Below are 23,819 nucleotides of genomic sequence, written 5' to 3'. Positions count from 1 at the left end.
TTTCGTTTGGACGAACAGTTCAAAGTGAAAATCCAGAGGAGATCGTCTGGGGACGAATGGGATATTTCGTCTAAACGAACAGTTCAAAGTGAAAATCCAGAGGAGATCATCCAGGGACGAACGGTATATTTTGTCTGGACGAATATGACTTAGAAAAATTTTTGCTCACCCGCTGTTCGTTCCATTTGCTCTTGGAGGAGTATAACTGACATGATCGTCCCTTACGAACATACTTCATCCTGTACGATTAGTTTTAAAAATTGTGAATTTTAAAGCTCTCCCCCAATGCGCGTGTGCTGAGTTACTTAATTACAATCACACTCTCTCAGATTCAAGCAAAGGTAAAATACAGACTCCATGTTATAAAATATTATGAGCAGATCTTGATTTGAAGTCTTCAACAATTTGGAGTATGATATTTCTCTAAAATGATAGTACACACAAGAGCCAAAAATAATTCTTCCAAAATTTGTTAGGAGAAAATACTAATCAAAACAATAATATTTGGAATCATCAAAACATATAAGTTGCAAGAATGTAAAGCATGCAAAGCTAAGTAGCAACTCTTTCAACAGGTGGAGTACGCTTCTGGTGAGGCAAAGTAGCACAATTTCTTTCACCCTCATGGTGAGGTAGAGTAGTCCAATCTCTTTCACCCTCCTAGTGAGGCAGAGTAGCCCAATCACTTTCTCCTTCCCCAGTTCGGTGGAGTAGCCGATGACTATTTGACACTGAGAGCTTCATCACAAAGTTTTACTCAAGATAAACCTTGACTCATGAATGAACAAAGGTGGATGTTTTTTGGAACAACCATGTGAAAACTCTTTCTCACACTCCCTTGCACCCACAATGATCTTCTCCCTCTCTCACAACTTTACATATCTCTCGAGAAAGAGCCTCTCTTCAAACCCTCATTTACAGAAGACTCGCTCCCTCAAACTGCCAAAGATTCTTATAAAGTTTAATAAGAAATCTTAAATAATAGGCTTCCAAAAGCCTTAATATTTTAATTTTGTCATCTCTGTTTGTATAGAATGATATATAAATTGTACAGTACAATTAGTTCAATTCTTTTCTATCAGTACTATATGATGAAAGGTGGTCTAGGTGATCCATTTAAAAAACTTTTACTGGTCATATAGTATGATTAGTTTAATTGAATCGTAGTTTGTATCGGACAAACCTCTACATGATAAAAATCATCTCTATCAATAGTCCAGTATGATCCAATTCATACCGCACGATCTTAAATCTTAATTACCCTAGATTTGATTTATTAATCACAAGAATTAATCTAGGCAAGATTTCAAAATATCGTATAGTACGATTTGATTTGTATAGTACGAATAGACTAATTATCATATTTTAAATATTGTTCTATTTTAAATGGCAATGAGGACTTCTCATTATATATGATCGTCCTATATGATTTTAATCACATAGTATGATTAGCTTATTTTAATTTCAATTTTACTTCACTAAATTTAATTATTTTATTTAATTTTAATTGTATGATCATACAAAATGATCCAGATGATTCATATCATCTTTTTATGATTAGTTTATGTTGTAGATTATAGATTTTATATCTTGGTAAATGGCATTTCATCCAATCGGATAAAAGCAAGAAGTGGATTTAAGCAAGAGTGTCACTCGTCTCCTTTTCTATTTGTATTATGTTCTCAATTGTTTGTCCAATGCTTTTTTTCATAATGGTAGCAATATTGGTATTAAAGTTTGTCCAAATGCACCGAAGATTTCACATTTATTATATATAGATGATATTCTTATTTTCTCTAAAGCAAATGTGAAGATGGTGAAGGAAATAAAGAGAATTGTTGGGGATTTTTGTATGTGGTCTAGTCAATGTATAAACTTTAATAAGTCCTCTATTTTGTTTGGGAAGTATGTTAGGAGGAGGAAGAAGAAAAGGGTTTCTCGTATTATGGGTTTTAAAACAGTGAAAGAAATGAATTATTTGGGAGTTGAGATTTCTTTGAGAAGAATGGTAGCTTTTGACTTTCAAAATATTATTTATAGAGCATTGGGTAAATTTAATGCATGGGGAAATAAGTTTATTTCCCTTCCTGGGAGACTTATTCTCATCAAATCAGTGATCCTTTCTTTTCCAGTGTTTTATGCTACTCATTCTCTTATTCTTAGGGGAGTTTTGAAGAAATTAGATAATATTTATAGGAAGTACATATGGCATAAGCAGAATGGTATGAATGGGCTTCATTATGTATCTTGGGAGGTGTTGTGTATGCCTAAAAGTTGTGGTTTATGTGGATTGCATTCTTGTGCAAGTTAAGTGGGATCTTTAACAGCTATATTGGTGTGGAAAGTTGTTACAAATTTTGAGTTGTTGCTTTCAAAAAAATTTATTACTAAATATGGTTCAGCCTGTTAGGGTGGTGAGTTGAAGAAGTGATGTTCCACTTCCTGGAAGATTATTTCGACTGGAGCGAAAGCTTTGGCTCCTATAGTGAGGTGGAGAATTACTAATGATGAGTCTATTAGAATGTTTATTGATATTTGGTTGTTATATAAAAAGATAAATGAATGGCCTACTTTTGTAGTATGTTTTGAAGATAATGAGATATTGTTAGATAAATTTATCCTAGACGGAGTTTGAAATATTGCATATCTGAAGAATTTTGTTGGAGATTAGTTGTTGCACTTGATTCAGCAAACTGAGATTTTTCATGATATGGAATGTGATCAGTTGGAGCTTATTCATCAAAATTCTAGGAGTTCTTTAATGGCATTGGCTTGGGAGGCGTCTATTCAGGTGAAATTAGACTAGGTGTATTGGAAATGGATTAAGAAGATAAAGTTAAATTTTTGTGTAGAGTCATTTTGGTGGAGATTATTTAATGACGCTATTCCTTCATTTGATTTTCTTATGTATAAAAGGATGAGGGATGGTAACTTATGTCCGAGAGGTTGTTCTAAGATTGAAAATTCTGAACATTTGGTGGTGAAATGTGTTAAGATTGCTCAAGTGATTAACTGCTTGAATAGGCAGGGATTTCCTTTGCCTATATTTTCATCTTTGGAAGATTGTTATATGGGATTGGAATTTATTTCTAGTAAAGATGCTTTCTTAGCTAATGTGCACTGTTCAGCAGTCTACTTAATTTGGAAATCAAGGAATACATTAATTCATGGAGAATCTGAAGATAGTATCATTAGTATTGCAACAATTTCTATTAGCTTTTCTTTGTGGTTCATTTGAAATCATATTTTGGTCTCTGGGGTGTTAATCAGCCTTATCATCTATCGTCTACTATTTGGCACCCTCCTCCTCCTGATTGGATTAAAGTAAATGCGGATGCATCTTTATCAAGCTCTAAGTTGGTTGGCATTGGTGGTGTATTACATGATCATAAAATTAGATTAATGCTTTCTTTATGTTTTAATTGCATTCATTGGGATATCCATGAGATGGAGCTTTATGCAATATCATCATTGGGGTAGTTTGTTAGAGATTGGATCTTTCAAGTTAAAGGTGTCATTATTGAAGGGGATAATGCTAATGTGATCAAATTTTGTCAAGATTGGTTGAAGAATAAAGACAGGGGAATGAATTGTGAATATTTGAAGGAACCCTTTTCTTAAAAGAGTTCAATAAGGTCATTTTTAATTTTTCTATTAGGGATTGTAATATGTTAACGGATTGGTGTGCTAACTTTTCTCTTCATATATATATATATATATATATGCAAATTGCATTAATTGAAAACAAAGCTATTACAAACTAAAGTTGAAAAAACCTAATGGAAATCCTTTCAAAACATTGCGAAAGGAAGCCTTTATTTAAAAGAAAATTAAGCAAAAGAAGAATATTTGAATGATATGAAATTTCATAAAGAAAATAAGATCCTCTACTCCTTATTTTAAACCAATTGGGGTGGAGGGGATACCAAAAATAAAACAACCAAAAAAGTTTATTAGTATCCTAGAATTCTCGATTAAGTAAAAAATAAATAAAAGAAATATTCTTAAATCTCAATATTTTATCCTCGTCTTTCAAATACCCACTAAGGCTTAATTTAAAACTAAAATAAAAATAAAAATAACAACTAAAAAAAGAAAAAAACATAAAATGTAAGCAATGATCTTCAAGCTTTAACCGCCATTGGATCTTCACAAATTCTACCAACTTCATACAAACCATGCCTTGATTTTCAAGACACCAATCATTATGCTCCATAGTCTAATAAAGTAAGAATTACCTTTTCAAGACAACACCATCAAAGGAATGACTTACCACATCCATCCTTAGATATATAAAATCCTCTGAGCCTTTATCCCATTTCTTTTGATACCTAAAATTACCACTCATCATAATCTTATGTATGAGATAAATGATGAGGTGCCACCATCACTTTCACCAAGAATTCTCAATTTCCTTCCTCTAAGGCTGCCTTTGATTGGCCCAAAAGAATTCAAATCTTTATTTAATTTCTTCTTATGATGAGCAGATTTAGTTGGCAACTGAAATTTTTCATCCTCAATCAATCATTCCTTATCATTCATATTCTCTATAACAGACAAAGACTTAGCTGCAACGGAATATAGTTTTTCAGTATCTGGAACAATTTTGGCATTATCTTCAACAACCCTACCAATGAAATCTTCTCCAGCATTGCCTTCTTTGACAACTTCTATATTTTCGCTCTCAAAGAACTCATCTTGATGATTAGAAACATCAAGTCCTTTAGCCATAGCATCAATGTTTCCAAAATTTTGAACAAACTCTCCATCTTCTACTGGATCAGCATAAGAAACATTATGCAGTTTTGAAACCTAAATTATATCTTCTAAAACCATTACTTCAATATTTGTATCTGTAGCAAGCAAATTAACTTACTCAACTTGAACAGTACTTACTTTTTCCATTTCTATTATATTCCCAATCTCAGGGCCATGAGACAGGACATTAAACTTATTAAAAGTTTCCATATGACCATGAGAAGAATAATTCTCAGTGTTCCCAACCGAAGGCTGAACTACAAATTTCTATTTCTGAAATTTCTTCATTCTTTTAAACTTCACATGTATCCAAGGACCATATGCTTTTGAATCTGCATTAACTGTTTCTTCTAAACCCAAAACTTTATTCCCATTATTCAGTTCTTTCTTATGAGCCCTAATTTCATCTTCTTTCAGAACATCCGGGCACATATCAATTTTATGGCCTATCTTACCACATTTGAAACACAGAGACAAGATTTTCTCATATTCTGCTTTTTGAAAACATTTACCATATAAACCCTCAATCCAAACTCCATGAGATAATTTAGGGTCTAGATTAATTCGAACACAGACTCTTGCAAATTCTCATCCCTATTTAGACATTTTTCCATCCAGGAACTATGGAACTCCTATCTTTCAAACAAACTTTGTAACATTAACCTCATCCCAACAATGTAAAGGCAAATAAGGAAACCGTATCCAAATCAGTGAAGATAACCCTTTTAATGAGGTTGGAGAAAATTAAGGTGTCTATTTATCCATCCCTATTATATATCCACGCACAAACCAAGGACCTCCACTCAGCACTTCTTCCATAATTTGAGAAGATTGAAATGAACACAAAATCCAATCTAGTCCCAATGAGGTGAGATGAAAATTTCCAAATCTTTTCCATTGTCTCCTTAACTCAATACTACAAAGATTAAATGGAATTCCTCTCCCAAATACTTTCACCACAAGAGACTTTTGAAGTAGTTTAACATTCTCAAATACCTTATCCATATTCAGTTTAACCACATTTGCATCTACCTCATCTTCAGTATCTGGATCTATATAGTTCACTTTCATATGGTTGATCTTAAACCGCTCGTTTACCAATCCAAAACTGCTGTTGTCAAGATTCAGTAAAACCTTCATACCCTTCTCCATAAGCATTCCTTCATATGTCCTCAAATCTTTATCTTGAATTGTCTTATCTGAATTCAAATTCACAGAATCCTATTTTTCCACATTACATTCATCAACATATGTGTTAGAGAATCTGCTTACCTTCAATTTGAAACTGATGGATGAAGAAGCTTTTGAGTCATTTGCCATTCCAGACAGCAAATTCTTCTTCGGGGAAGAAGGAACATCCAAATCCTTTTTTTCAAGGGATTCTATTAATTTCTTTCCCTTACCCATCACCGAGACGTCCTCGCGCACAGGAGTTAAACATCCTGCATTGATGACCAAAGGACGTTGTTTAATCAAACCTTCCAGAATTGAAACACATCTGCTTTTGGATCCACCATGAATTAAATCATTAGGATGCCGCGCATAGTAGGGAATGGAGGTATTCCAGTCATCAGTAGCTGATGACCGGCGACCCTCCACCACCACCCAAACAAATCGGGAAATGAGGATCGAAAAAAATTCAAAAAAAATGAAGCTTTCTCTCACTAAAATCTTGGAGTTTCTCTCTCTCTAGCCTCTCTCTCTAGTAGTGTGCCTTCCTTCATAATGTTTTTTGTTGGGATGATTTTAGTAGTAAGAATATTCCTCCTTTTTTTTTTAATTTGTTAGAGGAGGAATATGATAGTGTTACTTTTCTTTAATAGTTTGTATTAGGGTCTTTATTTATTGCAATTTACATTTTTCGAAAAATAAAAAAAGATACGTTTAGGGTTAACTAGGCTACGGATGGTCCAATTAAATCCAAAAGGCCTACCTAAGCTTTCTTTTTGTATTTTATATTTTGGATTTAGTTTCACCCAAATATGGTAGAAAAGGTCTATAATGAACTCAAGAAAGCCTAAAGTAAACTCTTAATAGTCTTGGGCACTACCACCTAAGCTAAGCTAGAGTTGATGTAGCCTATGGGTCCATCATAGGATATGGGGGACCATAAAGTTTTGGGCTTTCTATGACTAGTAGTTACTAAGTCATTAGGAATCCACTTATGAGGATCTTATATGAAAAGGCACTACAGTAACGAAGAAATCCTATGAGCAAAAGCTAAGGTTATGAAAATTTGTCAGCCTCATTCATAAATGAGGTCAACATTGGTTTATGGTGACTTGAACAAATAATCTTTTTTCCAAGTAACTAGAGGAGCTTGGGGCTATTTGGTTGCAATTATTTAAATTTAAGGTGAATTTAAAATGTAGTATGTTTTGAATATAGTGTTTTTAGAATTAAATCGATCAATATTGTCTATGATTTGAACTAATAAAAATTAATCCACAATTTGAAAAATAAAAGAAAACTAAATTATGGCAAAGTTTAGGGAAGTAAATCATGAGGATAAACAAGCATCAACCAGGACAAGCTATTATTAAAATGATTAGTGGTGACATCAATGGCGAAATGTAACAAGAGCGAGCTTGGAGATGAAATTTGCAATGGAAGATCAAGAGAGGAGAAATTCACGATAGAATCAATGATATGTGAACAAGAATAGGACATGAAATGGAGCTCAGTGTTGTAGAGTATATTTTGAAATCATATGATTCGAGGATTTCAAAATACATCAAAAATAAATTAATGAATGATGGGTTTTAAATGCCTCTAAATAAATACTTAGAATTTATTTTCCAACCATCCAAACACCTGAGTTTTCAAAAGCCATATCTAACCAAATTGCCCTAACATAAATCTTTGTATCCTCCTTTTTTTAACAAATTTATAAATCAAATAAATATTTATATCTTCAAAAGACTCAATAAATTCATACATGCATGAGCTACAATTGTTAATTTTCTACTTAATTTGTAAATCAAGGAAATGTGTACTGTTCAGCAGTCTACTTAATTTGGAAATCAAGGAATACATTAATTCATGGAGAATCCGAAGATTGTATCATTTGTATTGCAATAATTTCTATTAGCTTTGCTTTGTGTTTCATTTGAATTCATATTTGGGTCTGTGGGGTGTTAATCAGCCTTATCAGCTATCGTCTACTATTTGGCACCCTCCTCCTCCTGATTGGATTAAAGTAAATGCGGATGCATCTTTATCAAGCTCTAATTTGGTTGGCATTGGTGGTATATTTCATGATCATAAAAGTAGATTATTGCTTGCTTTTGGTTTTAATTGCATTCATTGGGATATCTATCAGATGGAACTTTATGCTATATCATCATTGGGGTAGTTTGTAAGAGATTGGATGTTTCAAGTTAAAGGTCTCATTATTGAAGGGGATAATGCTAATGTGGTCAGATTTTGTCAAGATTGGTTGAAGAACAAAGACATGGGAATGAATTGTGAATATTCGAAGGAACCTTTTTTTTAAAAGAGTTCAATAAGGTCATTTTTAATTTTTCTATTAGGGATTGTAATATGTTAAAAGATTGGTGTGCTAACTTTGCTCTTCATATTTTTTTTTTGGCAGATGCAAATTGCATTAATTGAAAACAAAGCTATTACAAACTAAAGCTGAAAAAACCTAATGCCAAACCTTTCAAAACATTGCGAAAGGAAGCCTTTATTAAAAAGAAAAGTAAGCAAAAGAAGAATATTTGAATGATATGAAATTTCATAAAGAAAATAAGATCCTCTAATCGTTATTTTAAACCAATTGGGGTGGAGGGGATACCAAAAATAAAACAACCAAAAAGGTTGATTAGTATCCTAGAATTTCTGATTAAGTAAAAAATAAATAATAGAAAGATTCTTAAATCTCAATATTCTATCCCCATCTTTCAAATACCCACTAAGGCTTAATTTAAAACTAAAATAAAAATAAAAATAACAACTAATAAAAGAAAAAAAAAACATAAAATGTAAGCAATGATCTTCAAGCTTTAACCACCATTGTATCTTCACAAATTCCACCAACTTCATACAAACCATGCTTTGATTTTCAAGATACCAATCATTATGCTCCATAGTCTTACAAAGTAAGAATTCCCTTTTCAAGACAACACCATCAAAGGAATGACTTACCACAACCATCCATAAATATACAAAATCCTCTGAGCCTTTATCCCAATTCTTTTGATACCTATCATTATCACTCATCATAATATTATTTATGAGATAAATGATGAGGTGCCACCATCACTTTCACCATGAATTTCCAATTTCCTTCCTCTAAGGTTGCCTTTGATTGGCCTAAAAGAATTCAAATCTTTATTTAATTTCTTCTTATGATGACAGATTTACTTGGCAACTGAATTTTTTCATCCTCAATCAAGCATTCCTTATCATTCATATTCTCTATAACATGCAAAGATTTAGCTACAAATGAATATAGTTTTTTAGAATCTAGAACAATTTTGGCATTATCTTTAACAACCCTACCAATGAAATCTTCTCCAGCATTGCCTTCTTTGACAACTATATTTTCGCTCTCAAAGAACTCATCTTGATGATTAGAAACATCAAGTCCTTTAGATAGAACATCAATGTTTCTAGAATTTTGAACAAACTCTCCGCCTTCTACTGGATCAGCATAAGAAACATTATGCAGTTTTGAAACCTAAATTATATCTTCCAAAACCATTCCTTCAATATTTGTATCTGTAGCAAGCAAATTGACTACCTCAACTTGAACAGGAGTACTTACTTTTTACATTTCTATTCTATTCCCAATCTCAGGGCCATGAGACAGGAGTTTAAACTTATTAAAACTTTTCATATGACCATGAGAAGAATAATTCTCAATGTTCCCAACTGAAGGCTGAACTGCAGATTTCTGGCTCTAAAATTTCTTCATTCTTTTAAACTTCACATGTATCCAAGGACCATATGCTTTTGAATATGCACTAACCTTTTCTTCTAAACCCAAAACTTTATTCCCATTATTCAGGGCTTTCTTATGGGCCTTAATGTCGTCTTCTTTCAGAACCGGGCACATATCAATTTTATGGCCTATCTTACCACATTTGAAACACAAAGACGAGATTTTCTCATATTCTACTTTTTGAAAACATTTACCATATAAACCCTCAATCCAAACTCCATGAGATAATTTAGTGTATAGATTAATTCGAACACAGGCTCTTGCAAATTCTCATCCCTATTTAAACATTTTTGCATCTAAGAATAATAGAACTCGTATCTTTGAAATAATCTTTGTAACATTAATCTCATCCCAACAATGTAAAGGCAAATGAGGCAACCGCATCCAAATTGGTGAAGATAACCCTTTTAATGAGGTTGGAGAAAATTGAGGTGTCCAACTATTATATGTCCACCCACAAACCGAGGACCTCCACTCAGCACTTCTTCCATAATTGAGAAGATTGAAATGAACACAAAATCCAATCTAGTCCCAATGAGGTGAGATGAAAATTTCCAAATCTATTTCATTGTATCCTTAACTCAAATACTACAAAGAGAAAATGGAATTCCTCTCCCAAACACTTTCACCACAAGAGATTTTTGAAGTAGTTTAACATTCTCACTTACCTTATCCATATTCAGTTTGACCACATTTGCATCTACCTCATCTTCAGGATCTGGATCTATATAGTTCACTTTAATAGATTTGGTCTTAAACCACTCATTTACCAATCCAAAACTGCTGTTGTCAAGATTTGGTAAAACCTTCATACCCTTCTCCATAAGCATTCCTTCATATGTCCTCAAATATTTATCTTGAATTGTCTTATCCGAATTCAAATTCACAGAATCCTGATTTTCCACATTACATTTAGCAACATATAGGTTAGAGAATCTGTTGACCTTCAATTTGAAATCGATGGATGAAGAAGCTTCTGAGTCATTTGCCATTCCAGACAGTAAATTCTTCTTCGGGGAAGAAGGAACATCCAAATCCTTTTCTCAAGGGATTCTATTAATTTATTTCCCTTACCCATCACCGAGATGTCCTCGCACACAGGAGCTAAACATCCTTCACTGATGACCAAAGGACGTTGTTTAATCAAACCTTCCCGAATTGAAACACATCTGCTTTTGGATCCACCATGAATTAAATCATTAAGATGCCTTGCAGAGTAGGGAATGGAGGTATTCCGGTCATCATCAGCCGATGATTGGCGACCCTCCACCACCATCCAAACAAATCAGGAAATGAGGATCAGAAAAAATTCAAAAATAAAAATGAAGCTTTCTCTCACTAAAATCTTGGAGTCCCTCTCTCTAGCGTCTCTCTCTAGTAGTGTGCCTTCCTTCATAATGTTTTTTGTTGGGATGATTTTAGTAGTAAGAATATTCCTCCTTTCTTTGTTAATTTGTTAGAGGAATATGATAGTATTGCTTTTCTTTAATAGTTTGTATTAGGGTCTTTATCTATTGCAATTTGCATTTTTCAAAAAATAAAAAAAGATATGTTTAGGGTTAACTAGGCTACGGATGGTCCAGTTAAATCCAAAAGGCCTACATAAGCTTTCTTTTTGTATTTTATATTTTGGATTTAGTTTCACCCAATTACGGTAGAAAAGGTCTATAATGAACTCAAGAAAGCCTAAAGTAGACTCTTAATAGTCTTGGGCACTACCACCTAAGCTAAGCTAGAGTTGATGTAGCCTATGGGTCCATCATAGGATATGGGGAACCATAAAGTTTTGGGCTCTATGACTAGTAGTTACTAAGTCATTAGGAATCCACTTATGAGGATCTTATATGAAAAGGCACTACAGTAACGAAGAAATCCTATGAGCAAAAGCTAAGCTTATGAAAATTTGTCAGCCTCATTCATAAATGAGGTCAACATTGGTTTATGGTGACTTGAACAAATAATCTTTTTTCCAAGTAACTAGAGGAGCTGGGGCTATTTGGTTGCAATTATTTAAATTTAAGGTGAATTTAAAATGTATTATGTTTTGAATATAGTGTTTTTAGAATTAAATCGATCAATATTGTCTATGATTTGAACTAATAAAAATTAATCGACAATTTGAAAAATAAAAGAAAACTAAATTATGGCAAAGTTGGGGGAAGTAAATCATGAGGATAAACAAGCATCAACCAGGACAAGCTATTATTAAAATGATTTGTGGGACATCGATGGCGAAATGTAACAAGAGCGAGCTTGGAGATGAAATTTGCAATGGAAGATCAAGAGAGGAGAAAATCACGATAGAATCAATGATATATGAACAAGAAGAGGACATGAAATGGAGCTCAGTGTGGCAGAGTATATTTTGAAATCATATGATTCGAGGATTTCAAAATACATCAAAAATAAATTAATGAATGATGGGTTTTAAATGCCTCTAAATAAATACTTAGAATTTATTTTTGAACCATCCAAACACCTGAGTTTTCAAAAGCCATATCTAACCAAAATGCCCTAACATAAATCTTTGTATCCTCCATTTTTTAAAAAAAAATTATAAATCAAATAATTTTCAAAAGCCATATTGTAAATTCATACATGCATGAGCTACAATTGTCAATTTTCTATTCATAAATATGACTCTTTTTTTGAGCCAACACAATATGGATTGATATAAATAACACATATGTAGCCAAATATGACCATCTTTCTCATTTTATTAAGGATAGGATAACCAATTAGCTAAAATAATCAAGACGAAATTTTACAATCATAAAATTTATTATTAAATGAATATAATTCATAAATAATTATTAAACTTTATATTACACACTCATTATAAAATAAAAATAGTTGTGAATCACACTAAATTTCAAGCATCGATGCATCCAAAATGAAAATATCTATTTTTTCTTCCGTTATTTTGCTGAGCCTTTCTTTGTCGCTTTGGGTTTTATGAGAGGGAAACAAAACCATTCAAGAATTTAGAGCCTCATCATTGGCCTTTTTTTTTCATTAATAATATATGAATATATGAAATAAACAAATAAATAAATAATTATATATATATATAATCCAGCTAACAAGTCATGAGAATATGCATAAATATTGTCAAATTATTAATAAGAAAACATTTCAAATGACTATAATTAAAATATAAATAAAAAAAGTCAATTGTCAACAGATGAAAACAAGGGATTAGACACATGCTAAATATGCTAAATGAGATAAAACAACCATTCAATTGCATCAAACTAATTACTATCCAACAAATTAATTGGTGTATAATTATCTATATATCTTTAGAGGTGAGTAAATAAAGGAAAAATTTTACTTGGCTTTATAAAGTTTTAGGCTTCATTTGTGACAACTTTTTTATTGTTTTATATAGCTGTTATAGATAAAGTAATTTTTTAAAGTTGTTGTAGAAAATAATATTCTATTGTAAAAAACTTTTGAAGGAAACAAAAAAATAGTAGCTACATAAAAATTATGATTATGAACTAAAAAGTACATGAGTGAGAAAGTTATTCCAAACGAAATCTTAATATTGCTTCATAATTGTCTATGCTATGTGAATGTTGTTGGTGATAATGGTCGTGTCTTCGAGAATTTGCCATGGACAATAAGTGTGAAAATTAAAAAAAAAAAGGACTAAAGCAACAAATGGTAAGAAAAGTGCGAGTTTGGTTGCTTAATATAATGTAGACTCGTAAATAAGAGGCTTAGTTGATGATTATGATCTTTTTACAATCAAATTAATTAAAATGTAGAATTTATTAAAAAAATAATTGTCTGATAAAAGTTTCAAAATTTTAGGGTGATAAAAGTTTCAAAATTTTTATTTTTTTCAAAATAATTCAATGACTTATTTTACAAATAACCACAATATTCTAAAGAGACCATAAATATTAATGTAGCATACAAATCAATAGTCAAAATATAGAAATTAGTTGGACGGTAGCCAACGAGACCAACTATATTTCAATAAAAATAGTCGACAAAATATCGGTAAAAAAAAGGATAGTTAAGATTTTATTTGGGACGGCTTATTTACTGTTTTCTAAGACAGATTTTTAGAACAAAAATTTCTTAAATAAAAAATTTTTGTACTAAAAAAATGGTAAGAAAATCGTCCCAAATAGAGCCTAATTGTCTATGACAAGAATTGGTCATTTGAAAGAGGCTAATGATGCAAAAGTTGAACAAGTGGAGACCTTGATGTGCCAAAATTTTAAGATTGAGCATGTTGAAGATCAATTGAGTCAATTCAAATATGTTGAAACACAAATTTGTGAGGATCTGACATTATAAAATTATGCAAACGGAATAAGACATAGAATAGGCACCACTTCCCTTAAGTCATATTGAGCCCATTCAAACTCTGATTCAATCAATTCAGGCATGCAAAAAATTTATTCAATCGTTTGAAATATATTTTCTCTTACTTTATTCAACCTCTGACAAATGTTTCGATCTAAATTGAGCTCATTCAGACATTTTGAAACACCAACTTGTTTGTATCTGATACATTGAAATAACTTAAGTAAACTCTTAGGGGTCATCTGGCATCACTTTTATTTTTTATTTATATTTTGACATAAAATTAACATATCTGATATATATATATATATATATATTATTGAACTTCCCCTTTAGTTCAACTTGATGCCAAGTGACCTCATACAAAAATGAGGTCAACAAATGGACCCCAAATATGTGTAATAGAATAAAATTCTATTGCACATATTGGCGTTGACCGAGATTAAAGATTATGTCAGGAATTTTTATCCTAAGGGAATGAAAAGTTCATCCTTGGGGAATCAAGATTTTAGTTTATATTAGGGTAGTGCCACGGAGGGCGTACTCTACCACTAGTGAGTCGAATCCTAAGGGAAGAAGATATCTAATCCTAAAGGGAAGAAAATTTGGGTGATCGTATAGGCAGGAAGGGTTCCTAACTATAGAAGATCATATTTGAGTTTTGAATCTAAAGGAAAGAGTAGCCTAACCTCAGAAGATTGAATTTGGATTTGATTCTAAGGGAAGGGGAGACCTAACCCTAGAGGATTGAGTTTTGATTTGGTACCAGGGTAGTGCCACTAGAGGCGTACTCTACCACTAGTGGATCTAATCCTAAGGGAAGGAAGAAAACTAACCTTAAGGAGAAGAAGATTGGATTTGGACTTGATTCTAAGGAAAGAAAAGATCTAACCCCAGAGGATTGAATTTGATTTTGGTTCTAAGGAAAGGGACGACCTAACCCTAGAGCATTGAATTTGATCGTATAGAAAGGAGAAAATCCTAACTACAGGGGATCGAATTTGAGTTTGATACTTGGGTAGTGCCACGAGGGGCGTACTCTACCACTAGTGGATCTAATCCTAAGGGAAGGAAGAAACCTAACCTTAAGGAAGAGAAGGTGACTGAACTATAGTGGGGCCCAAGAGGCTTAAATCCACTACTAGTTAGTCGAGATCCTAGGAGATAGGAAGCACGGGGACTCACACCTACTCCTAAAGGATCGGATTTGTATTTAAACAAGGATGGTGCCACGAGGGGCTTGCTCCATCACTAGTGGATCTAATCCTAAGGAAAGGAAGCTCTGGGACTCACACCTAACCTTAAGGAAGAGAAGGTGACTGAATTATATTGGGGCCCAAGAGGCTTAAATCCACTACTAGTTAGTCGAGATCCTAGGAGATAGGAAGCACGGGGACTCACACCTACTCCTAAAGGATCGGATTTGTATTTAAACTAGGATGGTGCCAGGAGGGGCTTGCTCCATCACTAGTGGATCTAATCCTAAGGAAAGGAAGCTCTGGGACTCACACCTAACCTTAAAGAAAAGAAATTACTAGACTATGTGGGGCCCAACAGGCTTAATTCCACTTTTAGTCAGTCGAGATCCTAGGAGATAGGAAGCACGGGGACTCACACCTACTCCTAAAGGATCGGATTTGTATTTAAACTAGGATGGTGCCACGAGGGGCTTGCTCCATCACTAGCAGATCTAATCCTAAGGAAAGGAAGCACATGGACTCACGCCTACTCCTAAAGGATCAGATTTGTACTGGGTATTCAATGACTAACCTAGCTAGAAAGCACTGGGACTCACATCTAACTAGGGGAACTAGCCAAGGAGATAGTCTGCCAAATGATAATATTTTTATAAAAATATTTAAAATATCTCTAAATTATTTTAAATAATTTAAAAAAAAACTTAATTTATTTTTTTTAAAATTAAGATAATAAGAAATCTACTAAACAAATATGTTTTTTAATTTTAAAATAACCCTAAACAAGCCCTAAATATTGAGGCAGTGCTTTGTATAATGGGTAAATTTTCTTATAAATTGTACACAAAGCATTCTTAAGATGAATGACCTACATTAGAAAAATAAAATTAAAATTTATTCTAATATTGGACAAGTTATACCTGATCAAATAATACCTAATGTGCAGTAAGTCATTATTGATCCAAGCCTCTTGCTAATGTTAATCAAGTAAATTTAGGACATGTGGACAAAAATTAATATTAAATGTACTGATTGTCTCAATAATATATTTAGGAAGAGTGTGCATCATTGGATTAAAACCTAAAATTTTATATTCATTAGCTGATCGCTATCCGATTTGTTTAAAAAATATTTCTATAAAATACATTTAAAATATATTAGAACTTAAAAAATATTTCTATAAAATACATTTAAAATATATTAGAACTCAATGGTTCAAATATAAAGCTATTAAAAATATTTTTTTCTTAAAAATTATTTTTTTCTAAGAGGCACAATTGCCCAGCCTGTAATTTTTTTTATCTTAAGAAAAATATACAATTGCTTGCCTAGAAATCTTGTTTTTCTTCTTAGAAAAAAAAATATTTTAACTATTTTATTCACCTTCATTAAATACAGTTGCCCAAATTTTTTAAGAAAATTTTCTATTTCATATATAAGATTGTGCATTTCATAATTATATTTCGTCAACCCTCAAAAGAGAGTCTGATTTCGCTCGTGTCTAAACTTAATACAACCTGACATTAATTTTAACTTTTAGAACGAAGATTCAAATACTCCAAAATTAACTTCAAATTATTACCAAAAAAAAAATTTTGAAATGAAATACTAATAATAAATATATCAAATTCTTTCACCAAAAGAAAATAAAGATACTTTGCATATAAGCCAACTGCATAAATATAATAATAATAAATATAAGAAGATTGACGTGTTGTTTTAAGCCGAGTTACAGCACATCAGTTACTGCAAAGCAGAATTGGCAAGCTTGACGACTTGTTTTAAGCCAAGTTACAGCACAGCAGCTACTGATAGAAAGCTAAATTTAATCAAATAATTCGAGGCCTACAGTGATTACATATTACTGTAAAAATAAAGCAGCTTTCACAATCATTTGTCAAATTATTAATCAGAAAGAGATGTAAATATCAAGACCATCCAGCAAAGCAGCAGAGATATTTTATGTAGAGGACAGCTGCTTCTAATAATATATAATGATAAAGATTGAATAGAAGAATTCTGGAAATATTGATGGATTGTTCGAAGCCAAGTTACAGCACAACAGCTTCTGAAAGGCAGGATTTTTGGCACGATTGATGAATTTTTCTAAGTTACGGACTTACAGCACGCCGGATGCTGAAACTGAAAGAGAGCAATGGACACCTGTAGTGGCTACCTTGTACGCCCAAAATACTAATTTCAAGTCAATTCTGCCAACTATGAGATAGTGGGAAAATGAGTCCATCAGACTAAAATCATCAGAGATGAGGTTTCATCAGCCATGGGGGTTGATTGGAAGATGTTGCCATCGTTGTTGTAAACTGTAGGATGAAATTAAGATTTTATTTGGGATAAAGCCATGGGGGTTGATTGGAAGATGTTGCCATCGTTGTTGTAAACTGTAGGATGAAATTAAGATTTTATTTGGGATAGCTTTATTGTTATTTTTTTTAAGCAATTTTTTTAGCACAATATTTTTTTAAATAATGGTTAAAAAATATCCTAAACCAAACCTAAATCGTTTGAAGTATTAGAGACAGCTATGTAACTAAACCAAACCTAAAGCCGGCATGGCTACTCATCGCTTGAGTGACCTTGATTTTTTGGATGTAAAATACAAATCGCGGTCTTTTCGTGAGGTTTTATCTGGTGAGTTGGCTTCTCCGACGTTTTCTCCGCTCAAACCTTCCTTCGCCATGGTTTGTCAGCTTTGTTGATTTTAGAAGATGAAATGAGTTCTCTTGGTTGGATCTGTTAAGTTTGCTTTAGTTGGGAGTTCCCAACTCGGTTTCGTCTCACACAGGATTTCTTGATTTAAAAATACACTATAATGTAATTATCGTTGGGTTTGTAATGAAGTATCATTTATAATATGAGATTGAGTTAAAAATATTTCTTTTCCTCATTAAGTGTCGTTTAAACTGCCATAATAATTAGATTAACTCTCAAATTATATACGAAAGAGATTCTAAAGAATGTCATTGGATTAATGCCGGGTGTTCTCCTACTGTTCCTATTTTATTAACAATTGTTATATGAAGCTTTTCAAGTGGTCTCCTCACTTTGATGTGAATGTTAATCTGAAAGTTTGTTAGGGTTGTTAAGCCGTTATGAATTAGCTCGAGGCTAACCAAGAGGAATGGTGAATTGGTAGTTTTAAAAAATTCTAAAACATATCGAAAAGTCTTTTTGAATATTTTAAAACAAATAAGATCAACCCTTGACGCAGAAGGGATTAACAAAACAAATCAGATATTTCAACCACACTCCAACCACAGAAATTAAAATGCGAAAAATAAAGTGCGAGAATAAAATAGAAAGAACACACTAGATTTTATAGTGGTTCAGTCAACTTGACATACGTCCACTCTCCGGAGACTTTCCTCCAGGTATTACACTAAACCACAATGTCTCTCATTTTGCTCCCACAGCAAGGCGGAGAAGCCCTTATAAACTCTTTTCACTAACCCCAGTGAGGCAGAGAACCTTGAGTCATTTTGCTTCCTCCTAAAACAGGCACAGAACCACAACTCTTTTTGCTTCCTCCTGAACCAAGCAGGGAACCTTGATCTAATACTAAAGAAGACCTTCCTAGAGCCACCAAGGATCAAAGGACGAAGATTGGAGAAGACGACTTGAATTCTTTCTTGGAGTAACCTTTATGAACACCTCACATGCTCCCCCTCATAAGATTCTCTCTCTCTCTCTCTCTCTCTCTCTCTCTCTCTCTCTCTCTCTCTCTCTCTCTCTCCCATGCTCGCCCTCTCCTTCTCTAAGCTCTCTCAATTTAGGACAACAATAAAAGATACTCTCATTAACAAATAAGAGATCTTATAAAGAAGGTCTTAAAAATTGCCCTAATTTTCAACTTGTTTTAAAGATCGTCCAAGACGGACAAAAGATCGTAATGTATGATTATTATAATTTAGCGCTTCCAACCAGGACGATTTGGGTTTGTTGTACGATTATAACACATTGCTTGTCCTGATCGTCTAGGATGATATTGACATCTTCGTGTACAATTAGTTCAAAATCATACATATCGTCCAGTAGATAGTTCAGGACGTCCAAGAGATACATGTTGGACGATGAAGAAATATAACTGATTGTCCAGGATGATGCTTCAATCGTCCTGTACGATTCATTCAAAATCAGTGATTATTGTCCAACAGATAGTTCGGGTCATCCAGGAGATACATCTGGATGATGAAGAATTATAATTGATCGTCTAACATATTGTTTGGGACATCCAGGTAATTCAAGAAAAGACTAAGATTTTCTTACTGATCGTCTAGGACGATTCCATGATTATCCAGGATGATATGATCGATCAATCTAACCTTAATTATTTTTCTTAATCACCTGACTAATTTAGGCATGATTATAATGAATCATCCAGGATGATTTGGGAGATTCGAACAAATTTCAAAAAATAAAATCATGCATAAATGAGTTTGGTAGCTGAGTATTTTTTATTTGAGCATATCATCCAAGACAATGGTAGTATCGTTCATGACGATTTTCTTAAGTAAGTTTACATGTCCCAGATGCGCTAATTATGGTTTTTATTTTTGACTGATCATCCATGACGATATAAAATCGCCCTGTACGATATGATCAAAAATAGAAAAACTCTAACTCACTAAATTTCTCCCCTCTGAATGTGCGTGGGCAAGGTTACTTAGCTTCAAGATCCACCAAGATACATTTGACTCAAGAAAAGATAAAAAATGCATTGAAATAGAAATTACATACTAACTCAATCCTAGTCTACCTAATCTTGAGCTGATTGACGTTCCAAGCGAACTTGTGGACCTGAAAGGTTAGTGAGATGGGCACATAAAACAGATATGCATGAATGGCAGTAGTCAAGAAAAAATAATATTTATTTTTATCAAAATCACAGTAAAGGGAAGTTCAATTTTCACACCATCAATAAGTCTAAATAGTGTAGAATATCTTCCTTAATAAGCATCCACGTGCGATAATCTATAAATTAGAAAAGGGTGGTTATGCGAGTTTTTCAAAAGTCAAAAAGTATATTATAAAACATAGGTGGTCAAGTAATGGAATACCCTTCCATCGTATTTCAGTTATCAAAGTTAGCCATGGATCAAAATTTAAAAGTTTTCAAAAACTTGATCTTATAAATCCCTCTTTGATACCACTATAAAGTTCGTTTGGGTTGTTAAGCTCTTATGAACTGGCCCGAGGCTAATCAAAAGGGTGGCTGAATCAATAGTTTTAAAAATTATTAAACAAACATAAAAATCTTTTGGAATATTTTAAAACAAATAAAATCAACCCTTGATGGTGAAGTGATTAACAGAAAAAATCAAAGATTTCAAACACATAATCAACCACATAAAGTAAAATGCAGAAAATAAATTGCATGAATAAAATAGAATGAACACACCATATTTTATAATGGTTGGGTCAACTAGACCTACATCTACTCCCCGGAGCCTCTCCTCTAGGTATTGCACTAAACTACAGTGTCTCTCCTTTTGCTCTCACAACAAGGTGGAGAAGTCCTTACAAACTCTTTTCATCGACCCAGTTGAGGCAAAGAACCTTGACTCATTTTGCTTCCTTCTGAAGTAGGCAGAGAATCTCAACTCCTTTTGCTTACTCCTGAAGCAAGCAAGGAACCTTAATTTAATGCTGAAGAAGACCTCCCTAAAGCCACCAAGGAGCAAAGGATGAGGATTGGTGAAGACGACTCAAATCCTTATTTGGAGTAACCTTTATAAACACCTCACAAACTCCCCCTCACAATATTCTCTCTCTCTCTCCCAAGCTCTTTCTCTCCTTCTCTAAGATATCTCAGGTTAGTACAACAACAAAAGATACTCTCATGAACAAATAAGATATCTCATAAAGAAGGCCTTAAAATTTGTCCTAATTTTCAACTTGCCATCACAGATCATCCAAGACGATCTACAGATTGTCCTATAAGATTAGTGTAATTCAACCCTTCAAACCAAGAAGATTTGGGTTTATTGTTTGGATAGAACACATTATTTGTCATGACTTTTCAGGATGATGTTGACATCATCCTATACGATAAGTTCAAAATTATATATAACATCCAACAAATAGTTTGGGGCATCCAGGAGATACATATTTTATTGATTGTCCAGAACAATGCTTGGATCATCTTGTATGATTCATTCAAAATAAATGATTATTATCCAGCAGATAGTTCGGGTCATCTAGGAGATACATCTAGACGATGAATAATTATAATTGATCATCCAGAAGATAGTTCATGATGTCCATGTGATTTAGGAGAAGAATAATGTTTTTCTTACTGATCGACCATGACAATCCTAAGATTGTTTAGGTTGATATGATTGATGAATCTAACCTTAATTATTTTCCTTAATCACCTAACTAATTTATGCATAATTGTAATGAATCATCCACGATGATATGGGATCATCTTGTATGATTAGAATAAAATTATAAAAATAAAATCTTACCAAAATGAGTTTGGCGGCTGAGTTTTTTTTTTTTTAGCATATCATCCAGAACGATGGGAGTATCATCCAAGACACTTTTCTTAAGTAGGTTTACATGACCTAGATGCCCTAATTAGGATTTCTATTTTTGAATGATCGTCCAAGACGATATAAAATTATCATGTATGATATGATCAAGAAAAGAAAAACTCTAACTCACTAAATTTCTCCTCTTGAGTGTGTGTGTGCAAGGTTACTTAGCTTCAGAATTCACCAAGATACATTTGACTCAAGAAAAGGTAAAAAATGCATTGAAATAGAAATTATAGACTAACTCAGTCCTAGTATACGTGATCTTGAGCTGATTGACATTCCATATGCATGAATGGCAGTAGTCAAGTAATACTATTATTTTTATCATTAAAATCATCGTACTTAGGTCCATATCTATAATAGAATATTCTGTTATTCCCATTTCGGTGTCATTTCCCTACCTTCGCCCAGATCTCTTTTCTCCTCACATTTTGCAGGGGTTAGGGTCATTGTTTGGTAAACCCTTGCATACTGATAATGCTACTATTAGCGGCACTAGACCTTCGGTGGCTTGTATATTTATTGAGTTAGATATTACTAAATGTTATCCTAATAAAGTGTGGCATGGCTCTGATTTTGTGGGGTATATTCAATCCATGGAGATGGAAGAATTTCCCCTGTATTGTTCCCATTATAAATATTTGGGTCATGTGAGAGATGTTTGCCCGATTTTATTTCCTAATTTGGGTCATGTGAGAGATGTTTGCCCTTTTGTGGTGGAGGGACCTTCGGCAGGTGCTCATACTTCACATAATGCTGGTGATATTCTTCCTTTTATTGGGGTGGATCATTGTGTTGGTGATGTCCCTATAGATAATAGTGGTGCTAATGTGGGTGATCCTTCTATAATTAATGCTAGGGAGCAAGAAAATATGGCTATATTGGTTGAGAGTGATGTTGATTTCCTTAATTCAAATAATTTGGTTTCTTCTAATGTGACTCTCCTTGAGTTATCAGATGTTAATTTAATTAAAGATAATGTGGTCAAGGATTATTATGTTGCTTTGGCTCCTTGAGTGTAGGAGGTTGATAGTGTTGGTCATTTGGATCATGGTGCTTTGGTCAGATATCCCTCTGTTGGGGGAGTGTTATTTGTGATTCTTTGGTTGATGTTCCTGTCTAGCAAATTTCACCTTATCTTCTTAAGTTGCAAATTTTATTGAGATTAGGGGAGTCCTATTTGAGGCAAATTGATTGGTAGGATGATTCTCAGGACTCTTCGTGTGATCTGGAGGATGACTTGGGGGTGACATTGGGGCCATACAGTATTTGTTTGATTTGGAGGTTTCTCGTGCTTTGGAACCCCCTTTCTCTCGTAGTGGAAAACATCGTCGAAGCAAATCTAGGATATAAGAAATTTCTTTCTCATTTTGTTCTAAGTTATAGAGATGGCTATTTTTTTGTTTCCTGTTATGCTGTTCTCGATTTTTTGGGTTGGGATGTTCTGTTGCGTCTCATTTTGTCTTGTTTTTTGGTGAGCTATGGCTCGATTACTTGGGTTATTTACCTACTCTATTATAGTTTTGGAATTAGCTTTGGACTATGATGAGACAGTATCCCTGCATGCCCGGCGGATGGCCAGAGCTTGGTTTGCAACCTTGGTGGTCCTTTTCCTTATTAGATTTTTTGGACTTTTAATTTGGTGAACCTGATGTGTTTGGAATCTACATGATTGCCTTTGTTTCCTCCTTAGATGGCCCAAGCCTAGCAACGAGGTGGTGGTCTGAGTCCAGTTGCTTTGGGATTTTTTCCTTTTCATTGGCTTATTCAGGTTGTTTGGCCAGACACTAACTATTCTATCCTCTCACTGTATTTGTCTTATATATGGCATCTTTTTTGGGCTTGTGTTATATTGCCTTTTTTATCTAATGGAATTTCCTTTTAATAAAAAAACTATGTAAATTTTCTTATTATTGAGTGAAATTTTTATTTTTGTGACTTTTCCTTCCACTTTGGCTCATCTTCTATTGCTAGGTTTTATTGTGCCGAGCTTCTTCTGGTGGTTATTACCATCCCTCCATAAAGAAAGTTGGACTA

Source organism: Dendrobium catenatum, unplaced genomic scaffold (genome assembly GCF_001605985.2).
Source record: "Dendrobium catenatum unplaced genomic scaffold, ASM160598v2 fragScaff_scaffold_747, whole genome shotgun sequence".
Classification (NCBI taxonomy): domain Eukaryota; kingdom Viridiplantae; phylum Streptophyta; class Magnoliopsida; order Asparagales; family Orchidaceae; genus Dendrobium; species Dendrobium catenatum.
The sequence above is the reverse complement of the archived record's forward strand: the minus strand, read 5'-3'. Positions refer to the sequence as shown.